Source organism: Periplaneta americana, chromosome 17 (assembly GCF_040183065.1).
Source record: "Periplaneta americana isolate PAMFEO1 chromosome 17, P.americana_PAMFEO1_priV1, whole genome shotgun sequence".
NCBI lineage: Eukaryota > Metazoa > Arthropoda > Insecta > Blattodea > Blattidae > Periplaneta > Periplaneta americana.
In genome coordinates, this window is record NC_091133.1 from 91,659,825 (window position 1) to 91,686,108 (window position 26,284).

General features: G+C 37.0%; 1 protein-coding gene and 1 non-coding gene across 4 annotated transcripts in view; both read right to left on the reverse strand.

Annotated features, from left to right (window-relative positions):
* Nucleotides 1-26,284, reverse strand: part of Pde8 (phosphodiesterase 8) — a 770,548-nt gene that overhangs the window by 496,905 nt on the left and 247,359 nt on the right. The gene's annotated exons all lie outside the window — the stretch shown is intronic.
* TRNAY-GUA (transfer RNA tyrosine (anticodon GUA)) lies at nt 13,790-13,861 on the reverse strand. The gene has a single exon. It is a non-coding gene; the product is annotated as a tRNA-Tyr (tRNA).

The following is a 26,284-nucleotide window of genomic DNA, read 5'->3' on the forward strand; positions in this document are numbered from 1 at the left end:
CGTAGTTTGAAACTAGTTCCAAATGAGTTGAACATATTGAATGATTCGTTGTAGGGTAGAAATTCTGTCTGCGGATTACACCTATCCACATACGGTTCAGGGAATCTTTACCCAGAGGAAACCTGAAGCATAATACAATCGTATAAGTACAATAGTTTGTCTTCTGTAACATAATACGGAGCAAAAATCGTCGTACAAATGAAAGATTAACTAATCAGTGAAATGTAACATTCCTTCCTTCTTTATCTTTACATCCGTGTATTGCTGCAATTAAAAACAGCACACGAACGAACCATACTTATTCAGCCCGACCAAACAAATGGCCGCTCGTCGGCTGTTCAATTTGGGAGCATAACACTAGCGCCAGTGAGCTGTCTAGCGGTTATTTAGTAAGTCTATGCTCGCACCTCGCATGCGTTGGTTCAGAAAAACCAAGGCTAATCCTTTGGATGTGCAGCGACCGGAAATGATAGAACATTCAGCTACGAATCTATGAAACTGGATTCGGTTTCTGGCTAGAAAGTCAACGATTTATCCTTCACATAGGGATTGGGTGTGTTCCTTGTCTTCTGTGTGTTCGTGTTATTTTAAGATGTGGAGGAACATTGTGAGTTGCTATTTACGAATATCGTATTCTTCCATAAGATATGGTTGGCGTATTAGTCCGATTTGTAAGCGAAACAATCGATACTGACTGTACTCACCGCCTTACGGACCAGCGTCTGACAGAACGCTCTTCTTTTTTCCTTGAGAAATAAATTAAGAATCAGATAAATAAACGACGTTGAAAAGCAAGTATTCGGTTCAATAGAGACGGGCAAGTGAATCAATCATTTACACAAGAAGGGAGAGAGACGCAAGAGTGAAACTAGAAGTGCTGTGGAGTCTCCTTCTACATCCGATTGTCATAGACAATTACCCGTTGGAGTTTAGAAGGAAAATCTTCTGCTCTGAAGCAATCCACGTTATTCTGCCACGTCTAATTCTTCTCCTTTTCAATTGGGATCATTTCCAATTACTATCAGAGAGTGTAGCAGCGAAGCTCTGGGGCCAATTAAAGCTTCGAAGCCGAGCGAGGTGTTGGCGCATGAGTGAGATACGACAGAAGGAAGCTTGCCCTAGATATCCAGCAGAGTATCCTCCGCACGGTTTCGTGGTGGCGTAGGTAGAATATGTGGCAATCGAATCGTGATCAGGCCTCGGATCTGTGGCCCGCTTTCAAGATGAATAAAGTGAAGTTTCCAAGTGAAATAATTGTGACTGGAATATTATTTACATACCTGGCGTCAGCGATTTTAACTAGTGGAAATATTATATTGATAGTTTTGTTGCCACTAAGTTATCGAAGTGACATCACTCCCCGTCTCAGCATTAACTTTTTTCCATTTCGGTTCACAGTAGATTATAGAATAGGCCTACAGTCACTTCCGAAAAATGAGGATGTGATGAAGGAGGAGGAGGATATGAAGAACAATCATAAGATGGAGGTGGAGACAAAGAATAATAAGATGAGATGAATAAGGAGGCGGATATTTAGAACAATGAAGATGATGTAAAGAATGAGAAGGCATAGATGAAGAATAATGACGGTGAGATAAAGGAGAAAGAGGCGGAGGTGAAGAACAATGAGGATGATATAAAAGTAAAGATGAGATAATAATAATGACGGTAGGATGAAGCAGAAAGAGACGGAAATGAAGAACAATGACGATGAGATAAAGGAGAAGGAGACGGAGATGAACAATGAGGATGAGATGAAGAAGTAGGCGGAGATGAAGAACAATGAGGATGAGATGAAGGAAGAGTCGGAGATGAAGAACAAAGGGATGAAATAAAGGAGAAGTAAGGGGAGATGAAGAACAATGAGGATGAGTTGAAAGAAGAGTCTGAGATAAAGAACAATGAGGATGAAATAAAGGAGAAATAGGCGGAGATGAAGAACAATGAGAATGAGATGAAGAAGTAGACGGAGATGAAGAACAATGAGAATGAGATGAAGAAGTAGACGGAGATGAAGAACAATGAGGATGAGATAAAGGAAGAATCGGAGATGAACAATGAGGATGGAATAAAGGAGGAGACGGATGTGAAGAACAATGAGGATGAGATGAAGGAAGAGTCGGAAAAAGAACAATGAGGTAAATAAAGGAGAAGTAGCGAAGATGAACAATGAGGATGAGATGAAGGAAGAGTCGGAGATAAAGAACAATAAGGATGAAATAAAAGAGAAGGAGACGGAGATGAAGAACAATGAGGATGAGATGAAGGAAGAGTCGGAGATGAAGAACAATGGGATGAAATAAAGGAGAAGTAAGGGGAGATGAAGAACAATGAGGATGAGTTGAAAGAAGAGTCTGAGATAAAGAACAATGAGGATGAAATACAGGAGAAATAGGCGAAGATGATGAACAATGAGAATGAGATGAAGGAGTAGGTGGAGATGAAGAACAATGAAGATGAGATGAAGGAGAAGTAGCGAGATGAAGAACAATGAGGATAAGATGAAGGAGGCGGAGACGAACAATGAGTATGGATGAAGGCGGCGGAGATGAAGAACAATGAGTATGAGACGGAAGAGTCGAAAATGAACAATGAGGATGATAACGGAGAAGGAAGAGATGAAGAATACTGGCGATCAGATGAAGAAGAAAGAGGCGGAGACGATGAACAACGAGAATGAGATGAAGGAGTTGGTGGAGATGAAGAACAATGAAGATGAAATGGAGAAGGGGTGGCGATGAACAATGAGGATGAAATGGAGAAGAAGGCGAAGGTGAACAATGAAAATGAGATAAAGGAGGCATAGACGAAGAATAATGAGCATGAGATGAAGGAAAAGGAGGCGGCTATGAAGAACAATGAGGATGAGGTGAAAGATGTGGCGACGGAGATGAACAATAAAGTGGTGATGAAAGCGAGGAAGGAGGTGAAGAAAAATAAGGATGAGATAAAAGAGTAGGCAACGGAGATGAAGAACAATGAAGTAGTGATAAATGCAAGGAAGTAGAAGGTAAAGAACAATTAGGTGACGAACGAGAAGCGGAAATGAAAAATGAAGAAGTGAAGGGAAATAAATCGGAGGTAAAAGACAATGAGATGGCGAAGGAAAAGAAGCGGAGATTAAGAATAATGAGATAATGGAGGAGGCAGACGTGGAGGACAATGAGAAGACGGAGAAAGCAGAGATGAAAAACAAGGAGAAGAAAGATGGAGAAAGACGTGGAGTTTAAAGAAAATTAGGAGATGACGAAGTTGGAAGAAACAGAGAAAAATGAGACGGGAAACAAGAAAGACAGTAGGGATGAGGAGGAAATGGAAGAGGTTGGAAATTGAATTATTGTGGGAAATGTAAGAAATAAATGAGATTCTTTGAGGAACAATGAGAAAATGAAAGATACGGAAAAGGAATCTGTGGAGTTAGGGAAGAGCAGAGAGTATGAAGAAGAGAAAACGTGTTCCATTCCTGATGAATACTACGAGCGTAATATTTGTAACAGTTCGAAACCTACTGTAGGATAAAATAAACTCCAGCTGACCTCTTCACAAGCGCAGTCCATTTAGCACGTGCATAAAGCCTGCCTGGACGTATTCATTAGTCTCATTTTCCATCTCGCCACTTCCCCTAATTATATTTGAATCATCTGGTTTATTTTCATCCATCCCAACTGGGAGATGACACGATACACTATGCTGATAATCGATACCTTTAAGCCACGCCAGTCTTGTTCAAAACAAACATGGGAATTCAATGATTAAAGACAGAAATATTCCGACAAAACAAATAAACATAACATACTTCACAATCGAACTTCTGCACATAAGAATAAAGAGGAAATACGGTAAATTTATTAGCCTAACCCGATATTTTGGGTTTGCCTTACTACACAGAATAGCTCACAATAAAATTTAAATGGAAAATTATACAGGGACATCATTTTATTTTTACTTCAATTTTTATTGTACCTGAGTTTTTGAATGTACTTCACTCCCACCCCTTCTACTAAGGAAGTTCCAACTCCACACTGAACCAAGACCGCAGATAGTAAGCAGTACTGAGTTACCGAGTATAGTACGTTCCAGAAATATGTTCGCGTTTTCCAGTGACGAAAGAGCTTTCAACATTGAATCATATTTTCGCACAGGTACTGTCCGTTTGCCTACGTCGCATCCCGATTTCCCCCACCTGCTTCTGCTCGCCCCTCTGTAAAAGCTGGGCTGTCTTAGCTCTTTCCTGAAAACATTAATTTCTCTTAGGAATTGGACGTTTACGTAATATTATACAGCTGTTTAATTTAACTTAAATAAAAGGGCCTCGTTAAGTAATTAACTGTCACGTGATTTCCTCCCTTTCTACAATCCTGCGGCATAACCACTTGGACGGACAGTAGATAGCATGTCTGAGTAATTTTATATTTTCGGGTCGGGCAGAAGTGAAGATTGAATTCACAGTATACGTAGAGTAGGTACAGAATTATTTCAACATGAGTTACTAGTATGAGGGACGAAAATGGCAATTGGAATTAGATGCAATAGTCTATAGTGCGATAATATGCACAAAAGAACTGAAGCCTGTATCGAAATGAACGGCCACCATTTTCAAAATTGTGTTTAAATATTCATATTATGATTATTTTTCAATTTAACTTCTTTCTCTATATTGTACGCTAATGTTCTGTAGACAGTATAATATACACTGCATGGATAACTCACTTCGTGAGTAAAAACACTTAGTCTTAATACAGTACTGTACTTTGATTAAAGAAAAACCTAATGAAAATTATCAAACTCAAAATCGCGATATTTCCTAGTTTACGTAAATGGATGAACTACTTTTCTTCCATCCTATACCTAGTAGAGTGATTTGTGTTTTACGCCAGTATCATCGAACTCCAGTCTTGGAGGGGGGAGCAAGCGGTGTTTCCGGTTCTATAAGGTATAGAGAGGTTAATATTAAAAATGTTAGTAAAAATAAAATGATGTCCCTGTATAAGCACGTTTCAAACAAAAGAGATTAAGACATATAGAAAAAAAATAGAACCTGGTACAATTTAAATTGAGTGTACATCATAAAGATGCTGGCGAAAATTTTATTATAATGGTGACGATGGCATCTTGAAGATCTTTCTTCAGCTTGTATTTTTCCCTCCACTTTACCCCTTTGCAGCATAGTGATTGTTCAGAAGAACTACCGTTTTCTTTCATTCTAAATTTTATGACACAGATATTCCACCAAGGAACCACCTATTGAGTATACACAGAGGTGCCATCTATTTTTTTGAAATTGTATGCAGAGTTAAAATGTTGAAAAAAATTGATCGAAGCTTTGTTATGGTCCATGAAATGAAAAACATAAAAAATTAATTTGTGCTGCAAAGGGTTAAATAAATATACAAACTGCACATCTCGATCTACTAAAAATGATGTGAAATTTTGTTTTATCTTCTATTTTTGTTTTTAATTCCTAAAATATCATGTTTTCAGGATTGATAGTAGTTTAATATTTACTGTTCGAGTAAATGTGAACGTCATTACCAATGATCTTTTGTTTTTAATTCCTAAAATGTCATGTTTTAGGATTGATAGTATTCTAATATTTATTGTTCGAGTAAATGTGAGCGTCATTGTCAATGAAATTCCGTCCAACACATGCTAACACCACTACAATAGAGAGACAAGAAAGTAACCTGACTTGTAAACAAGGATATCACACAGTTGCAATGTACGTAGCGGACCAAAGTAAATAATGACGGTCTACTATCACTTACAAAACCATTAGACTCACAGGTAACACAAAAGTTACAGAAAAATTTTATTAGACTTTTTGTTCAATAATTTATGCTCTATCACCAGTATTTTTTTGGCAGTTTATGTCGTTTACAACCTGTACATTTTGTGACGGAAATACAAACCATCTAACAGGTTTTAACACTGAAATAAGTTCTCTACATGGTAATTCAGGGCGTCGAGTATGATGAAGTACGATATTCGCCGATTTTATTTTTTATTGGGTTATTTTACGACGCTGTATCAACATCTCTGGTTATTTAGCGTCTGATTGAAATGAAGGTGATAATGCCAGTGAAATGAGTCCGGGGTCCAGCACCGAAAGTTACCCAGCATTTGCTCGTATTGGATTGAGGGAAAACTCCGGAAAAAACCTCAACCAGGTAACTTGCCCAAACGGGATTCGAACCCGGGCCACTTGGTTTCGCGGCCAGACGCGCTGACCTTTACTCCACAGGTGTGAACGATATTCGACGATGTTCGCTCTGCAGGAGAAGGCCTGTCGTGTTTGTTCCACCATGTTATAGCATTTTTCGCTGTTCTCCCTTCATGTTTTTACCGCTTAAGGATTTTAGCAAAGATCTAGCAATTAGTTTTTCGTATGAAATTAAACGAAGTTTGTACCTCTCTCAAATTCGAACGGTTCGGTTAGAGAAACCAACGTACTATGATTTTAAAATAAAATGTAGGAAACAAAGTACGGATGTAGATAAATTCTCATTTTTAAATGGAACTATCAATGATTGGAATGACCTTTCAGCGGTCTTTGAGGGCTGTCCTTCCTTAAGGGGATTCAAAAATAACTTTAAAAGTTGCGCATAAAGTGTAAATGTTATGAAAGATACGTTCCATTACATAAGTTATGGTGATATGTATTTACTTAGCCTGACGAGATGTTTCCTTTGGTTAGAAATGAAAATTAGTTCAAAATATGATGAAGGATGAGTTGAACGGAGAAAAATTCTCTCCGGAACCGGGATTTCAGCTCTACGTGCTGACGCTCTATCCACTAAGCCACATCGGATTCCTATCCCGATGTCGGATTGAATCCTCTCAGTTTAAGTTCCACTTCTTGGGTTCCCTCTAGTGGCCTACCCTCATGCACTGCGTCGTAGATGTATGACAGTGGCACAATGTCCACACATGTGCAGAGGTGCACTCGTTATGAGTGACTAACTGGCCGGGATCCGACAGAATAAGCGCCATCTTAACCCTATTTTTCCCTATATCCTTATCTTAATGCCTTCTTGATTGCATTTTGAACTTAATTCCTTCTCGTTTCAAATCGTATTATGTCCAACTTACAATTTTTTTACACGACTGATGAAAAACTGAATTATTCGTAAACCGGAGAAGTTTTTAAAAACACTACACAAAACCATTTTAAGTACTGATTTCACAGTTTACAAATATGACGACTTGGAACCATCAGACTTCACAGCATGAAAGATAAATAAATACAAAATAACAAATTTAATTTCGTCCACTGTTGGACTTAATATGTTTCGAAACGATGCTCCATTTTCTTATTTCCTTCTAAGCATTTAAAACACAACTTCACGACTTAAAATGTGATGCCTAACCATCACTTTCATCTTCAACTTCGTCTTCTAATACAGTCCTAAGATTCGTTTCTTCTCCAACTTCTCTGAAGATTACGAATCGACACTAAAGTAAAATTTGAAGGTATAACGTTACCTTTCCAGCCACAGCATTATTCTGTAACATCGACTGAGAGAGAGAGAATACACTACAAAGCCGCTTTTATGCGACAATATTATCAAAACGACACAAGAATTTAATATTAAGCGTGTATTATAATGGTTTCCATAGCAACAACTCATGAGCTCTGTAAATCTATTGCTTTCTAGATTTCTTTCCCTCCATGTGACGGTTATTCATAGCCTGTCTGACACTGTAAGCTTATTAGCGATAGCTCGAACATTGTAGTCTACTAGCAAAACAAGCAAACCGCGGATTAGCATTCAAGTGTGTCGCTGTATAAACGGATAAAATAAGCTTTCCTGTACTTTACTGGGTGCTCTTTCTGTATATACTACAGCATTAATAATACATTATGCAATGAGCCTATAATGATAGTAATTAAGACGCGAGTATGTTTATGAAACGAGCCCAAGCGAGTTTCAAAATTTTCATACGAGTGTCTTAATTACGATTATAGTCAAGTTTCATACAACTTTTTAAGCTCGACCACATTTCTAACTTGAAATTATTCATAAGTATTCATGTTAATCTTATCTGACTGAGGAGCGGAACTGACCTTGTCAATACCTCGTAAATTGTGAGATGTGCGCAGACGCGAAAGTATTGTTTTTTTTTTTCCGAGAAACAAATGTCAACATTGACCTTGATATAATCTAGAGAGTAAAATAAACATTAATCCTTATATAACCTTGAAACTGAATTAGACACTGAAAAACGAGATGACAAATTGAATTTATTTGAATATTATTTACAATTAACACCAATTATTATAGTAACAGAACTGATTTTATTTCAAATATAGGTCGATCCCAGGTGGCGACAGGATTTTTTCTCGTTGCCAAACTTTCAGAACGGCCCCGAGGTTCACTCAGACTCCTATAAAATTGAGTACCGGGTCTTTCCCGGGGGTAAAAGGCGGTCAGAGCGTGGTGCCGACCACACCACCTCATTCTAGTGCCGAGGTCATGGAAAGCATGGGGCTCTACCTCCATGCCCCCCAAGTGCCTTCATGGCATGTTACGGGGATACCTTTACCTTTACCTTTTATAGGTGATTTATTGATTTATTGTTGTCTTTCGATTGCATATCCGAGAATAATCGATATTTGCGCTTTCATATTGCTACAATGATATATGATATATAATGATTTATTTTAGCTGGCAGAGTTAAGGCCGTAAGGCCTTCTCTTCCACTCAACCAGCAAAAAGTGTATATACATATGCATGAACTTACAAAGAATTCAACAATTTGATTTAGATGAGAGTTACATGTATACAAGAGTTATTTACGAATTAAACAACAAAATACTATGAACTATTAATTAAACACTGAAATAAACTGTGTAGCAGAATTAAACTAAAATACATAGAATGTTAATATATTTCAAATGATATTAGATAATAGAAAGAGATTATTATGAGACAATTTTGAAAATGCAGCACAATCAGGATGATGTCTAAAGAAAAAAGCAACAGTGTAGTCAGTAATATTTTAAATCAGTATGATTGGAGTGAGATGCTAATACGGTTATCTTTTAAGCTGTTCTTAAAGGTGTTTGTTGTCTTGCAGCCCCTAATACTTTGTGACAAGGAATTCCATTGACGCGAGGTGGATATTGTAAAAGATGAGGAATAACAAGATGTTCTATGAAGAGGTATATTTAGCGTGCCACAGATAAGTGATCTGGTATTTACGTCGTGGTTAGAGTATAGATAAGAGAAACGAGACGAAAGGTAATTTGGTGTTGAGGTGTGGAGAATTCGAAAGAGTAAAGACAAAGAGTGTAAAGTTCTGCGTTCTTTAAGTCGGAGCCACGAGAGACTTGCGAAGGACGGTGATATGTGATCATATCGTCGGATGTTGCACACGTATCTGACGCACATATTCTGAGCTCGCTGTAACTTGACTGACAGTTCAGAACTTAGATCACTTAACAAAACGTCACAATAATCGAAGTGCGGTATACAATGGTATTTTCTGATTGGTGGAACACCTGAACTTTAATGAATAGGTGTACTTTAATGAGGTCCATTAAAGGGCTGCTGCCTGGTGTATAATTACTACATTTCGGCATGGTCGAGCATAAAGTTCTTTATAGAGTTAGAGAGTTAATTATTCGTCCTTTACGCAATAAGTTATTAAGGATTTCGAAAACTTATCTCCGATATGATAGGCCTACATGGACCAGTTGAATTCAGGCACTCAACTGACTAATGAGGCCTGGGTTCGAAACATTCGATAAGGAATTTATAAATCGAATATGTAGCAGATTTTCTCAGACCAACAGACTTATAGGTTGTTTGGATCACACCATCACATTATCAACATGATGACAAAATTCCGACTTCATTAAAATATATTCTATAGTTCAATAGAGCCGGCCCGGATGGCTCAAGCGGTAGGGGCACGGCATGTCCCTGTCGCTTGGTCCGAAGGGTTGTGGGTTCGAGTCCCGCCTCGGGCATGGGTGTTGTGATTGTAGTAGTATAAGTAAAACAAAGGAAACAAAGGTAAACAAACAGAAAAACAAAAATAGATAACTTTGGAAAACGGCCTCTGGCCGATTAAAAAAAAAAAAAAAAAAAAAAAAATAGACGGTTGACTAAATAAATCATTCATGGCTCTACAGCCCAAAGTGGGCCTTCGCCTCTTGCAATGTCTTCTTCCATGCTGCTCTATCCTTCACCAACTTTAGCCATTCCACACCTCCATTTGTCTTCCTGAACTGAATCCCACCTCTATTCTTCGATCTTCCTCTCCTCCTTCTCCCTTCTGGTTGACTGTGGAATATCTGATATACCTTCCTTTCGCTCGTCATTCTACCAACATGTCCTATCCATCTCAATCTGCTAAGTCTAATCGTAGATACTATATCAAGGTCACCATACAGTTGACTAAATAAAAGTATTTGGAAAATTGAACTATTGATGAAGGGCCATTTGAAAAATTTGTAGACTGGCAACGGTGTTAATTATCGTAATTAAAAAACTAAAAGTGTCATTCGTTGAAATCAAGAAGAGAAATCGGTTAAATTCTTCAACCCTGAGAAATTTGTTAACACTGCATTGGATTTCAAAATGAAAGAGAGCTGCTGTCCATCGTACGCATTATTTATTGTTGATGAACACGCTGTAGGAATTTCAATTTGCAAGAAGTCATAAGAATGGTTCTGAGTCTTTCGACGACGATAATTTATGATTAAAGTCAGGAAGTTCATATCCTAAACACCTACTGAATATGTATGTAAGTATGTCTTAAAAACCTTGATATTTGTCAATAAATATTCACTAATAAAATTCTGTACTTCTTGATATCACTAAATAGTAACATTCTAGGTCAAACTAGACGAGATTAAACTTACATTTATTGTTGAGAGCGGCACAATACTGTGCCGTGAGATTCGCTAGGTGTGCCGCGAAACTTCCAATAGTCTACTTTTCTGGTAAAAATAATTATAATAATTTCACTCAATACCAGTTTTCAAAAAATATAGTATGATGTTTTTATTTTAAAAATCCAAACTAATAGTACATTATGCAACGAGCCTATAATGAAGGTAATTAAGAAGCGAGTATGGATATTTATGAAACGAGCGCAAGCGAGTTTCATAATTTTCATACGAGCGTCTTAATTACCATTATAGGCGAGTTTCATACGACTTTTTATGCTCGACCATATTTCTAACTTGATATTATTAATTTTCTTTGTATCTGTATGTTGTGAGATGTGCGCAGACGCGAAAGTATTGATTTTTTCCGAGGAACAGATGTTCACATTGACCTTGCTAGGCCATAAGAACCTACAGAGATAACATTGAAATTAAATTAGACATTGAAAAACGAGATGACAAATTGAATTTATTTGAATATTATTTACAATTAACGCTAATTATTATAGTAACAGAACATAACCTTCTGCGACAGTATTGGATTTCCAGCCTCCGTGACTTTTCGCTAATTCTCTTTCGATTGCATATCCGAGAATAATCGATACTTGCGGTTTTATAACAGTAGAAAGCTGACCTGTCATTGGCTGAACAGTTGTAACCTGAGTCGTCATTGGCTGAAAGACCTGACCTTTAATGAGTAGGTGTACTTTAATGACATGCATTAAAGGTCTGCTACCAGGTGTATAATTACTACATTTCGGTATGGTCGAGCATAAACATTTTTATTCAACATGAAATTATTTTGAAACCGAAAAAATGCCACAATATAATAAATATCATTAAATATTATGAATTTAAAAAAGACAAAATATGCAAATATATGCACGGTTCGAATTAAGATTTATGATGAGGGGGGGATAGAGAATACCTCGTTAGCGTTGGACCTCGGACTCATTTCGCCATCATTAATTCACATATCATCATTTCATCATCATTCATATAATAGCCTGCGTTAAGTTCACAGTGCGGCGTGCTGAACAGTACAAGCATCCAATCCTATCGGAATTTCTCCGAACTAAACGTATTTACGTATTGCATCTCTCCTCTTATCTTAATACACACAAATTGATGGCAACAGAGCGACAGAGGCAACCTCAACTTCATTCGATACGGCTCAACGCTTGGTTGCACTGAGTTGCTTGTCTCGCATCTTGATTGTACCGTAATAATAATTATATCCACGAGCAGGCTTAAGAGATAAGATGTGTAATTCCTAAATTATTTGTTAGCAGCTTGCCGGTGATAACAATACATCAATATTATTTTCTTTGCTTACTTTATACTTTATAAAGTATGGCAGGAATGTTGAAAATGTTATGTTTTATTTAACGACGCTCGCAACTGCAGAGGTTATATCAGCGTCGCCGGATGTGCCGGAATTTTGTTCCGCAGGAGTTCTTTTACATGCCAGTAAATCTACTGACATGAGCCTGTCGCATTTAAGCACACTTAAATGCCATCGACCTGGTCCGGGATCGAACAAGCAACCTTGGGCATAAAAGGCCAGAGCTATATCAATTCGCCAACCAGGTCGACTCAGGAATGTTAATATGAATTTATGAGAAGGGGATAACTTTCTAACAGGGGGGGAAATCCCCCATCCACCCCCGTTAATTCACACCCTGAATATATGTAATACAAAATTGGTTTGATAAGCTTAAATGTTGATGATTCATTAAGATAATTTATTACAGACAATGGAAAAATATACCCAAAAGCATGAACTTTCTGGCCCTACTTATGACATTGATAAGTGGAATTTGGTTTGGCTTGTTTCTTCTTTCGCCTACCTGTCAGTTATATTTTATAACATTATACGCCTTCAATTTGTGACAAATTACCGCAACATCTCCCAGCTATACCTACAAAATATTCATCGTTAGTTCATGTCCAAATATCATCTTTCTTAATCAATTGTCTGTATTGCAAACTACATAAATTAAATCTATCAATAAAAGCTAAGTTTTACTTGTTTACTTTACTTTTTCCAGTTATTTAACGACGCTGTATCAACTACTGGGTTACTTATCGTCGATAGAAATATAAATGACAATCGGGAGGAAATTAAACGCAGAATAAATATGGGAAATGCGTGTTGTTATTCTGTTGAGAAGCTTTTGTCATCTAGTGTGCTGTCAAAAAATCTGAAAGTTAGAATTGATAAAACCAGTTATATTACCGGTTGTTCTGTATGGTTGTGAAACTTGGACTCTCACTTTGAGAGAGGAACAGAGATTGAAAGTTTTTGAGAATAAGGTTCTTAGGAAAATATTTGGAGCTAAGAGGGATGAAGTTACAGGAGAATGGCGAAAGTTACACAACGCAGAGCTGCACGCATTGTATTCTTCACCTGACATAATTAGGAACATTAAATCCAGACGTTTGAGATGGGCAGGGCATGTAGCACGTAAGGGCGAATCCAGAAATGCATATAAAGTGTTAGTCGGGAGGCCGGCGGGAAAAAGACCTTTGGGGAGGCCGAGACGTAGATGGGAAGATAATATTAAAGTGGATTTGAGGGAGGTGGGATATGATGGTAGAGACTGGATTAATCATACTCAGGATAGGGATCAATGGCGGGCTTATGTGAGGGCGGCAATGAACCTCCGAGTTCCTTAAAAGCCAGTAAGTAAGTAAGTAAGTACGAATTGGTAGTAAAGGAATGTCCGAATCAATTCAGATGAGCAACACAGCAACTGTCTACAAGAGCTGCAAAGTGCATTGAAGTTGACGGCGGACTTTTTGAACATGTTCTGTAAAGAAAAGTACACAATTAAACAGAATATAAGGTAACAATACGGTGTAAAAGTAATGGAAAGGGAGAAAAATTCTCTCCGGCGCCGGGATTTGAACCCGGGTTTTCAGCTCTACATGCTGATGCTTTATCCACTAAGCCACACCGGATACCACCCCGGCGTCGGACAGAATCGTCTCAGTTTTAAGTTCCAATTCTTGGGTTCCCTCTAGTGGCCGCCCTCTGCACTACGTCATAGAGACGATTCTGTCCGACGCCGGGGTGGTATCCGGTGTGGCTTAGTGGATAAAGCATCAGCACGTAGAGCTGAAAATCCTGGTTCAAATCCCGGCGCCGGAGAGAATTTTTCTCCGTTCCATTACTCTTTCACCGCATGATGACGCAGAATATCTGCATGGAAATATCATATGTACTTCGGTACATTAAATACTGTAATATATATGATATGCGTAAATCACTTGTGATTTAAGACGGCGCTTATTCCGTCGGATCCCGGCCAACTAGTCACTCATAACAAGTGCACCTCAGCACATGTGTGGACTTCAGTCCTACGTTCATAGACTCTATGACGTAGTGCAGAGGGCGGCCACTAGAAGGAACCCAAGAGTTGGAAATTAAAACTGAAACGATTCTATCCGACGCCGGGGTGGTATCCGGTGTGGCTTAGTGGATAAAGCATCAGCAGGTAGAGCTGAAAACCCGGGTTCAAATCCCGGCGCCGGAGAGAATTTTTCTCCGTTCCATTACTCTTTCACCGTATGATGACGCAGAATATCTGCATGGAAATATCATATGTACTTCGGTACATTAAATAATATATATAAGGTCACAATGTTTTAATTTACTATCACCTGCACTTTTCCCGTTCCTCATTGCTTCCATTAATTTTCTCCAAAACTGTTAAGAACAGGACATACGTTCATATGAATTGTTTTGTTCAGTATCACCAATATTTTCACTCCTCAAACCATGTACCTTTCCTCCTGACTCACCCTGTATGCCTAAATCCTTATGCGCAAGCGTACCTAAAGTCGGAATCATATTTGTCTCTAGTAGAAGCAAAGGTTTAAAATCATGATGGAATTAAACGGCATTCCTCAAAGACAAATCGGAGCTCGAAGACAGTTCTGTGTTAACTTACTGACTTGATGAAGTTGTTCGACAGCAGGAGCAGCTCATAGGCCGTGGCTATGTGCCGTTTCATATAATTTACGGTCAGTCATGCTTATTATATTCCACTACATTAATGAATTGCCGTCCATTTACTACACAGTTAAATACGCGTTATGGTTGATTTAAACTCAGCCTATACAAAAAGCATACTGGAAGCATCCTAGTCACTATAGACATGTTCGTGTAAAACTATTGAATTTACTAAGTTCTTGTGTTTATATTTCTTTCATTTACATTCTTGTATACATTTCATTTCCTTGTTTACTTTAATCTTTCTGGCATATATTTGTTCAACGTTATTCATTTGATTTTTTTGTTCTCTTTACTAGTTTCAATTATTTCTCTTTATTTACTTTAATTAATATTTTATATTTAATTTCTTTGCCATGAATTCCATACAATATTAAAGCAGACCAACTTCAACATGCCGTCGCCTTATTGCAAGAGTGAAATATCATGCAAAAATTCAAAATTGAGGTAAATAATATAACATTTTTATTTTCAGAAAGTGAAACTGTTTATCATTAATAACTTCACTGCAATAAAGGGATATTTGATGAAATTGTCATAAAATAATTTCATGAATTACTTAGTAAACTGAATACAAAACGAAATAAAAAATATAAGAAATTTTAATACATCTGTATACTAAAATTCAAGTTTATAGCTGAAAATTTCATCCTTGAAAAGTCCAACAAAAGATTTTTTTTTAAATTCGTTTTGCATTTTGACAGAGTGATTTATTTGGAACATATCTCATCCCCTGCATTAAGGCGACGATGTGTAAAATGGATATTCGTACATCCTCTCTCTCTCTCTCTCTCTCTCTCTCTCTCTCTCTCTCTCACACACACACACACACACACACACACACATACTCTCTCTCTCCCTCCCTTTTTTTAGTTCATCTCCAGTGATGACTGATTTATAGTTATGTAGATTTTAAGGAATCGTCATACAACTTTCGCGGATATCAGAAATCGACCCCAGAATGTGATGGGTATCAACATAAACCTCTGCATTCAACACAGTTCGGAGACGACTAGGGGAAGTGACTCTAAAATCATGCAGTGCTTTCTCCGATGGCATTCTCCCCGTACACGGCACAAACGTTTCGAGCCACCTCCGCTGCCTTTGCTCCTCTAGTGAATTCAAACAGAAGAATATATCGGAAGTGTTCCTTTTATCACTTGACATTCCATTTTTCAGCTACAAGTATCAGAAACTTCCTTAAAACCTCAAAATTAAGGCGTATTTACAAGCACAACGCTCCAAATGACAAATGACAAACGATAATCTCCTAACAACGCAGTGTTGTGATGAACAAAAAGGCTACGAACTTATGCATCAACATAATAATACCACAGTCTAGTACATAAAGTCACGAAGCTTGAGTTGTGAAGGTGCTAGGTACAATAGACTGTGCCGGTACTATTTGCATTGTCTGTAATGAGGCGATAATAGCGATCCTAGTGGTGAGCAACTATCTATGGATACATATTTATTACGTATTGAGCTTCGTGAATGTATATACTAGACTGTGATAATACAAAGATACATGCTCATAACAACAAGATGTCATGAATTAATAGGTTTTAAGTGTGTATCTAGTAGGGTCAAGTAGAGCTAATATCATAGAATAAAAGAAGTTGCGTTAACTTGATACAGACTTTAAGATGTATCAAAGGCCCAGTTTGAAAATGTTTAAAACAGCGATTATAGAAGTACATATTTTATGATCTTTAAGAAGCTATATTAAACAAAGTTTTAAAAAAGCATTATCAGCCTTATAAATGTATTAAAAGAAAACGCAGTTTTGTTTCTTGAAATAACTTTAATGTGATACTCGGAAGTAAATTTCATTTAATTACTCAAAACACTGGGTGATAGAAAAATTTTGAATACAGATCTGAAATCAGCTATAAGAATCACTCTTTCTTTGTCTTTTAACAAAAAATATGTTTAATTTTGTTGACCAGTGTTATGTTTTAATTTTATCCATTATTAGAAAATAAATTTAACTCCAAATCCTTCATATAGGCCAGGCCTGCACAAGGTTTGCGCTCTCCGAGCCGGCTCACAGCTCATGAGTGGAATGCAGGCATTAACTGCGCTCTGTATAAGGGTGGACTGGAAGAAGGGGTGATCTCGTACAAAATATACACAAAAGGAAGTACTATTACGAGTGTTTATGAAATAAATTCCCGTTCAGTGTTTGCAAAACTATCTTGGACTATTATTAATTAATAAAAAAATATTTATTTTACAGTAATAATAGAAATTCTATAGCTACTTAAATGTACAATATCATTTTGTTATATTTTTATTTATCAGTACATGAAAACGAGGTTTTATGCTGTTAGCAGCTGAAAGGAACAGTAGCCTACTGATCGTAATGAAACATAAATTACAGATGTTCGATGTCTGCCTTTATTAAAGTTGATTATAGAAAACAGTTGCTCACAAAAATAAATGTTGAGCCAAACATAGCGGTAATTTTCACAGCCAGCCTGTGTAGTCGTGGATATTATTGCTAATGTTTAGTTCTGTAAAACTCAACCAGGCTAGTAGTATTATTCAAACGATCTTTAGTCCTTTGGTCGCATTGAAGATCAATAAGTTCGAGCTGTAAATCGTTAAATTTTAAATGTTATGTTCCGTCTTTTAGATTCCTCCATACTATACTGTAGCAGTAGGTAAGCAACGTGAAACAGTTACTGAGAATAGGCCTACACACTGCACACTCCACTAGATAACTGAGTGGTCGTTTCCCTCTCCTCTACCTAAAGCAAGTCTATGTCATTCTGACGTATCTTCCTCTCCGTTTCGGCGAGCGGTAAACACGGCTCTCCCGCTCCCAAAGAGCGCGCGCGCTCGTTGAGCGCTGTTTTGTGCAGGTATGATATAGGCCTATGTCTAATGTAGCACGTGACATTTTTTTTTTCAAATCTGTATATGCTTTGATAGAAAAATTACGGCAAAATATCGATATATTTGTATCACAATAGCTCTACTTTACCCTACTGTCGAAATCTGTTCACGCTGTAGAAGTTATTAGGCAGGACCATCTCACATGCCAGGATGGCCATCTATGAAGCTTGTTTCCATTTTTGGAGTTGAGCTAAAAAGCTGATGGTCAACTGAAGACTTACTCTGAAGACCACACGGACGCATCATGATAAGAGAACTGAGGAACAGTTACAACAGTTAAGACATAGTTGTTATCAGATATGTCTAACGGAGTGATGGGCGTTATCGGCATTGTAACAGGAAATTATTAGTGCTAAAGTCTGGTCAAGTACCTGACAGGTTGTCTTCTGGCTGATACCTGCCATATGTAGCAACATTAAATCAATGGCAATAACAGTTTTTATCTACCCAGCATACGCCTCCAGCCCATTAGTATCTGTGTAGGTTACTGCCTATCACAGTCTGCTTGCTATAATTACATTATATCCCTTTGTTGAGTTTTCTCATATCAGGCAAGCGGATCCCGAAACTCTACAGACAGCAGCAGTAATATTTATACATGCGCAAAGTAATAACTTTCAAAACATGATTTCAGAGCAGCTTCAATGGAATATCCTTTAAGAAAGCCATTACTGTCAGATCAACATCCGTGTATGTCAGGGCTGGGCACATTACGTGATTCTGAGAAATGAGCGCTGTGTGCTTTAAAGAACGGTTCGTCCGAGCGCTGCGACGTATGCATACTGTACGTCAGTCAGTGTCGCAGTGTGTAGTGGTGACTCCGCAGTATGATGGCGAACTTTGAAGACGCAGCTTCCGCTTATACACTCCGCTACTCCGAATGCTTTTAATGTATCTTGGGAGGAGGAGTTCTTTTTGGTAGAGAGCAGTGGATTAGCAAAGTGTTTAATTTGTCATAAAACACTCCAACTGATTAAGAAGTTCAATATCCAACGGCATTATTCTTTACAACATGCTACTGAACATGACAAATATGTTGGTAATGAACGCCATAAATTAATACAACTTAAAGAAAATGTTTCTCAGGTACATTATATTAGAGTATCTATTTGATATTTATATTGCATTATAAGTTATTATACATTTAGTAATATATAATTTTAAATTATACATATATTATGTTGTATCATAGTATAGTATATTACAGTTTATCATATATATCATATCATATCATATCATATCATATCATATATCATATCATATCATATCATATCATATCATATCATATCATATATCACATCATATTTTTGTAATCCTTTATTACATATGTTTATATTATTAACCCTGCGTTATTCATGTTATAAATATTCTCACCATTGCTCAGATGGGGTTTCACAAACCCCATTTTAAATAACTAATATATTTTTTCGCAAGTTTCAGAAATCAGATAAACGCAATTAAATATACTATTCTTAGTTCACTTAAACAATTTCTTAAGTGAACTCTTCTGGATGTGATTGAAAAGTATACAGATGCACAGAGTACACACTAGCTCCATCTCTTAGATTTTCGTTGAAATATACGCACCGGGGTTTACCACACCCCACCTGAGTAATGCAGGGTTAACCCATTATGTCTGATTGTAACCATTTATGTTTATATTATTAATAGCCTACCATTATGTAATTGTTAAAGCACTGTGCGTATGGGTTATGTAAATAAGCATAATGATTTGTGTGTGCATAGAGCGATGTTTATTCCATTAAATTAATAAGAGTGTTATAAATTCTGTAATGTACAATGGATTGATGTAATATCCTTATAAACTATTATGTACCCACAGACTGAATGACTAGAACAACCGCGGCTCTTGTTATATTAATGCAGGGAAGGTAGCTGTAATGCGAGTCGCCACTGCGTGAGCGTTCTGCTCTGGCTTGCCTTACGGAGCAAGAGCAGCTCTGACCGGCTAAATGGAGCCGCTCTCATGCCCGGCCCTGGTGTATGTGAATTAGCGTCGTGCATTACAGGCGCTATGTTCGGTTCAAGTTTGTTGAGTATGACGAAGTTCGATATTCGCCGATGTTCGTTCTGTAGGAGGAGGCCTGTCGTGTTTGTCCCATCTTCTTATAAACATTGTTGCTGTCCTCCATTTGCACCACTTCATGTTTTAACCGTTTAAGGATTTTAGCACAGATCTTGCTATCAATTTTTCATGTGAAATAAGACGAAGTTTATAATAGTACATTATGCAACGAGCCTATACCCGAGTATGTTTATGAAACGAGTGCAAGCGAGTTTCATAATTTTCATACGAGCGTCTTAATTACCATTATAGGCAAGTTTCATACGACTTTTTATGCTCGACCATATTTCTAACTTGAAATTATTCATATGTATTCATGTTATTCTTATCTGACTGGGGAGCAGAACTGACCTTGTGCAATATCTCGTAAATTGTGAGATGTGCGGAAGTATTGATTTTTTCCGAGAAACAAATGTCATTGACCTTGGTATAATCTAGAGAATAAAATAAACATTAATCTTGATATAACCTTGAAATTGATTTAGACATTGAAAAACGAGGTGACAAATTGAATTTATTTGAATATTATTTACTATTAACGCTAATTATTATAGTAACAGAACATAACCTTCTGCGACAGTATTGGATTTCCAGCCTCCGTGACGTTTCCCTAGTTGTCTTTCGATTGTATATCCGAGAATAATCGATACTTGCGCTTTCATATTGCTACAATGGTGTATTCTGATTGGTGGAATACCTGAACTTTAGTGAATAGGTGTATTTTAATGAGGTCCATTAAAGGCCTGCTACAAGGTGTATAATTACTACATTTCGGCATGGTCGAGCATAAAGTCTTGTAAAATATGGGCCACCTGAATTTTCCAAGTTCCAGTTATAACTTACTTCGCATGCTCAGTAATTTTAGGTGGCCCAAATACTATTTCTGAGTCTGTACATAGGCATAAATATGTGCAGAGAGATGCAACCTAAAGAACCCTTATAATAATAATAATAATAATAATAATAATAATAATAATAATAATAATAATAATAATAATAATAATAATAATGCATCAGTCGCCTTGTATACTTCAGGGCCACCTTACTCGAAAGTCACTAGCCCAGTGCAAGGGCTTCGAATCCCTTGTCTAGCGAGGAGAGTGTCGGCACCCCTCTCACTACAGGGTTGTTTCCGATCTCTGATAACGAATTTGAATGACATCATGTGCGTCAGGAGTCACACGACAGCTGAACTGTGGCGCGAGGTGACACACCAGTAGTGAGTGATCTCATAGTCACAGTGCACGGCGACTCACAGCAGAAATTCCCAAGAAAATCGAGCCTTTTGGGAGGGATACTTAACAACCCTTTCCGATGCAAAGTACAGTTAAGTGAAAATAAAAGAAGCCTGCAATAAATGAGGTTTCGTTATTTCCAAGAAAGACATCTTCTGTGTATTTAATAAGATTGGTAAAGTTCGAATGGAATTAATTTGTATAATCTCGTGGGGTACGGCGACTTGTGACAGGGGGTGGATTTGTTTGCTTTTTCCACTCTGGAATTAACCCATCCGAGCTTTTCCAGTCTTATTAGATACGTAAAAGATGCCTTTCTTGGAAATAACAAAACAACGTTTTTTGCAGGTTCCTATGATTTCAACGTAACTGTACTCGGCATCGAAAAGAGTTGTTATGTACCCCTCCCAAAAGGCCCGATTTTCTTGGGCATTGCTACTGTGATACACCGTGCACTCTGATTATGAACTCACTCACTCCTGGTCTGCCACCTCTTGCCGCAATTCAGCTGTCGGTGTGATTCCTGGAGCACATGACATCATTCAAATTTGTTATTAGAGATCGGAAACAACCCTGTACTCGTTCCGCCAGGCTTTTCACATCTTCGGCGACTCCACCCTGCTGCTGTTCAGTCGTGCTTACCACATTTTTTTTGTCTCAAGTGGCAGCTATTAGATTACGTCCAGTTTCGATGTTTCCCCTTCGAAATTCTCCCATGTTCCTTCAAACGGACTGATAAAATTCGGAGTGAGACAAGTGGCTAACAGGCTTGGAGCTCACACAGACACTTTCACTCAGCTCTAAATTCCCTTGTAAGGACGTGAGATTCTCTTCCCGTTTCCCCTTATTTCACTGCAATTGCCATGACTAAGCCTTCCATGTCAAAACATTACAAATTTTCTTTCTTCTACTTTGAACATAGATGTTTCACATAAAAATTACGTACTTTAAGGAAGAATCTAATACCAATTAAAGAGTTTAAACTTAATAATGATTGTAAATCCTATTCCATTATGTGCATTTTAGTTGTTTCACAATGTAAAATATAACAGTCTCAAATCAGACAGTAAATCTATAATTAGGCGCCTTGCTTTGAATTTAATCGAGGGGTGTAAGCTTCCACGCTTTTGGCATTACTATAAGAGGAAACTCGCCATATTTATGGAACAGACCGGCCAATTTCTATTCAGGAAAACCGGATGAGCGGATAAGAAAGTTAATTTCAAACTTCAGCTCCAATATGCAGACTAGCAATTCTATAACTTTCAAGTCTATAAATAATTCAGGAGCTTGTCGTCAGATCAAACTGATCCATGTATATAACAACTTCTATTCTCTTTGAAAATGGTGCTGTAAAATATAATCTTTTATATGAAGTTGTGTTAGTCATATCAATTCTTGAGACACTTTTTATATATCGGTATAGACCTATTATTACATTTAACATTTCTTGTGCCAGTTGCTACGTAGGCCTACAAGTACTTCAACAATTCATGATTTCCCAGACGTCACATAAAAAACTTATGACGAAAGATGAACTGCTTCCATTTAACATTTAAGCTACAAAATTTTTTAATCCTATACTTACAGAATGGAACGAGGTCTTATTAATTTATTTATACTAACTATTACACTTTTCCAGACGTTTGAGATGAGCAGGGCATGTATCACGTATGGGCGAAACCAGAAAAATGCATACAGAGTGTTAGTTGGGAGGCCGGAGGGGAAAAAGACCTTTGGGGAGGCCGAGATGTAGATGGGAGGATAGTATTAAAATGGATTTGAAGGAGGTGGGATGTGATGGTAGAGACTGGATTAATCTTGCTCAGGATAGGGACCAATGACAGGCTTATGTGAGGGCGGCAATGAACCTCCGGGTTCCTTAAAAGCCAGTAAGTAAGTAAATAAGTAACTATTACACTTTTACTACGTCATACTACGAGTACTTTTAACCAATAAAAGGGTACGGAACGACGTGTTTCAACCAATCATGGCTGTTTAGTTTATCCTACAATATTTATCACCTCCATAGCATTTGTTTGTTTTTATTACCCATCATTTCTTTCTTTCTTTGTCAACATTTTATTTTCAATAAGTGTAGGCCTACGTTTCAAAATGATTCATGTTTATTTAATCATCCTTAATTAAAACTTCTCTATCATTTATTTTGTTTATATTGTTTAGGTTATGTTATTGCTTCTGCTGTATGAGATTGTGGATAGTCACATATCAGAGATTGTTTAATATTATATTGATAATTTAAGTGGAATGCAACTGTTTTAATAAAATTGAAACTGAATTAACAACGCATTCTTGTCTAGTTATCGTTTATAGAATTCAATGAAGATTGTATAGTACTATCCGTTTCGAAAGAAACCTAAATCAGGCCACCGAAGTTGATATTGAGAAGAAGTCCATATATGAACCTTGTCTGCCGTATCTTCCTCAAAAGTACAACGTCCCTCTTAAACAATGGTCTGTCATTGGATTGCTGTTTGGCAGTAGAGGTTCAATCACAAAATTCACATGGAATTATCTTAAGGAATTTCACATTCCTTTTGATTATGTAATATCTATTCTTATAAATATTATGAAGGATTCTCTTCAAATTTTACATCATCATCTCTATTTCAATTAATCAACTTATATTTGCCTTCAACAATTAACTTTCTTTTTTCTTTAATGTATCACATCACATTATATTGTACATGTTTATTGTATTCAGGACCCTTGTGGTCACTCAAAATTCTTTGAGCTGATGTCTATAATTTAGAAATTTATTTGACATAACTGGTAACAAGAGATCAGCAGATCATAACACACTACTGCCATCTAGCGGAATATTTGTAATGATGAGATGGTAAAATAAACATCTTCAAGACAGTTTAGTATTTTAGTAAGTCAATTAATATTTTATTATATCGGAGTACTTTATTTCTCCTAATCTCTATATACCTTCTTCTAATCGTGTAACAGTCAATTAAATCCCACTCGAGTTTTGATTTTCTCTAGATAAATTAAAACCTCTAGTGAGATTACTGTAGATAATATTAGTGAGAATAACTTGTTAGCAGGGGACTACGTCAAGATTGTAGTTTATCCCGAATTGTTTGATTTATATATGAATTAAATAATTGCAATATTGAATACGATAGTATCCTAGGATGTAAAAATTAACCAAAATTGTGGAATTTCAACAATATTATTTATAGATGACCAAATGTTACTAGTAAAATCAGAAAAAAATACGGAGTATTATATGAAAATTGTAAGTAAAATGTGAAACTCAATGGAGGGGTAGAGGATTTTAAATTTTACAGTAACCTTTAACTATCAGAACATATGAATGTCCAACAGCTAGGTCTAACAGATACACGCCAAAAATTTATCAGGCTACTGAATATGCTATTATTATATGTTCAGATATGCAGGAGATGAAATTCACATGGAAATATAACATTAAATCGCTCACAAGAATAAGTATTTTTCTTCTCTTTAACTTCTTACAGAGTATCAGTGCGAAAGATACTGCAATAATTCCACGTACAAGTGTCAGATTAACTTCATTCTACATTAGACAAACAAGAGGACGAAATTAGGCAAGGAAAGAAAATATGGACTATCTACATATCTTATACTTTAACGATCGTAAACATGAAAGACTACAACTCCAGCTTATAAATGACTGTGTAACCTAATTCTTAAGTAGCAGTTATAAAATTCTTATTAACTAAAAACACGAGTTTTCGTGTCTAGAGAAATGCAATGTCAGATTACGTGATATGACTTTAATACACTGTCCAAGCAACAGACCAGCAAATTGAAACATCGGGTGAACAAGTAAAAAAAAAGAACAGCAATTAATTTATAACCGTTACGAGCGGTCATCTTAGATGAACACTTTGACTAGTAGCGCCGGACAAAGATTATATTACACTTAACGTTACAAAACAACATTCTGACTGCATGTTAAACAGATAAAATATATCTCAAAAAATTATTTTAGTCAGTGAGAAGAGAACCTCTGAGTCGCTGCTCTGGAATGCAGAAGTTCGAACAGAATAAATTGCTTTTGACTACGAGAACTAACGGACCAGTCTCGTTCAGAATTCTTGAGACCGTGGTTCGACCTTTGAAGCCGAATACTTTGACCGGTTTTCGTTCTCTTATGAATTCATAAATAATTTTCTAATTTTTTTATACGATCCGTTTACGATATTATACGATTTTTCTTAAGTCTTTACCTTCGTCGCAGTTATTATCTACATTATCATTATCATACCTGCATGATAGACTAGTTAACCACTTCCGTCGCGAAAGAAACTGTTATATTATCTCAACATCCCGTTTTTTTAAGCGCCTGATATTATTTATTTATCTTCTTATTCGATCATATTATAACACGATAATTACATGTGACGTAACTGTATCTTAATAATATACAGAGTGATTTATATAGAACTGACACATTTCTTTCCTTAATTATTCCGTTGGAAATTCATTCAATGACCCAATTTTAGCACCAAATTAAGCAGAATGTTCTGGAGTTTCGATTCCTTGTCACTAGATGCGCAGGTTTTTATGTTTTATTCCTATTGTTGGCAGCACTGACCCAATTTTGGCACCAAATTAAGCAGAATGTTCTGGAGTTTCGATTCCTTGTCACTAGATGCGCAGATGTTTATGTTTTATTCCTATTGTTGGAGCTGTTTTCGACATTTTGTGTCAACGTGAAAATGCAGTACACATTAAATCAAGGACTCTTCCTTGTGAAGCAATACTGGATTACGAATTCAATTAAAGCTACTCAAAGGGCATATCAGAGAGAATTTGGTGTTCGCAATCCTCCCAAAAGAAACACAATAATTGGACTGGTAAACAAATTGGAAACAACTGGATCTCTGGTGAGTGAAAAGGGCAAGCATCGTTCATCTAGGCTTCCCACGGTTGTTGTTGACGTAAGAGCACGACTGGAGCAGTCACCCAAAAAATCATTAAGACGTTTGTCGCAGGAGACAGGGTACACCTACTCAATGTGTCAGAGAGCCTAAACCATATAGGGTTACGGTTGTTCATCAGCTACAGGAACCAGATAAGGATAAAAGATTGAATTATGGAACGACGTGTTGAGTTGTGCCTTATGCAGG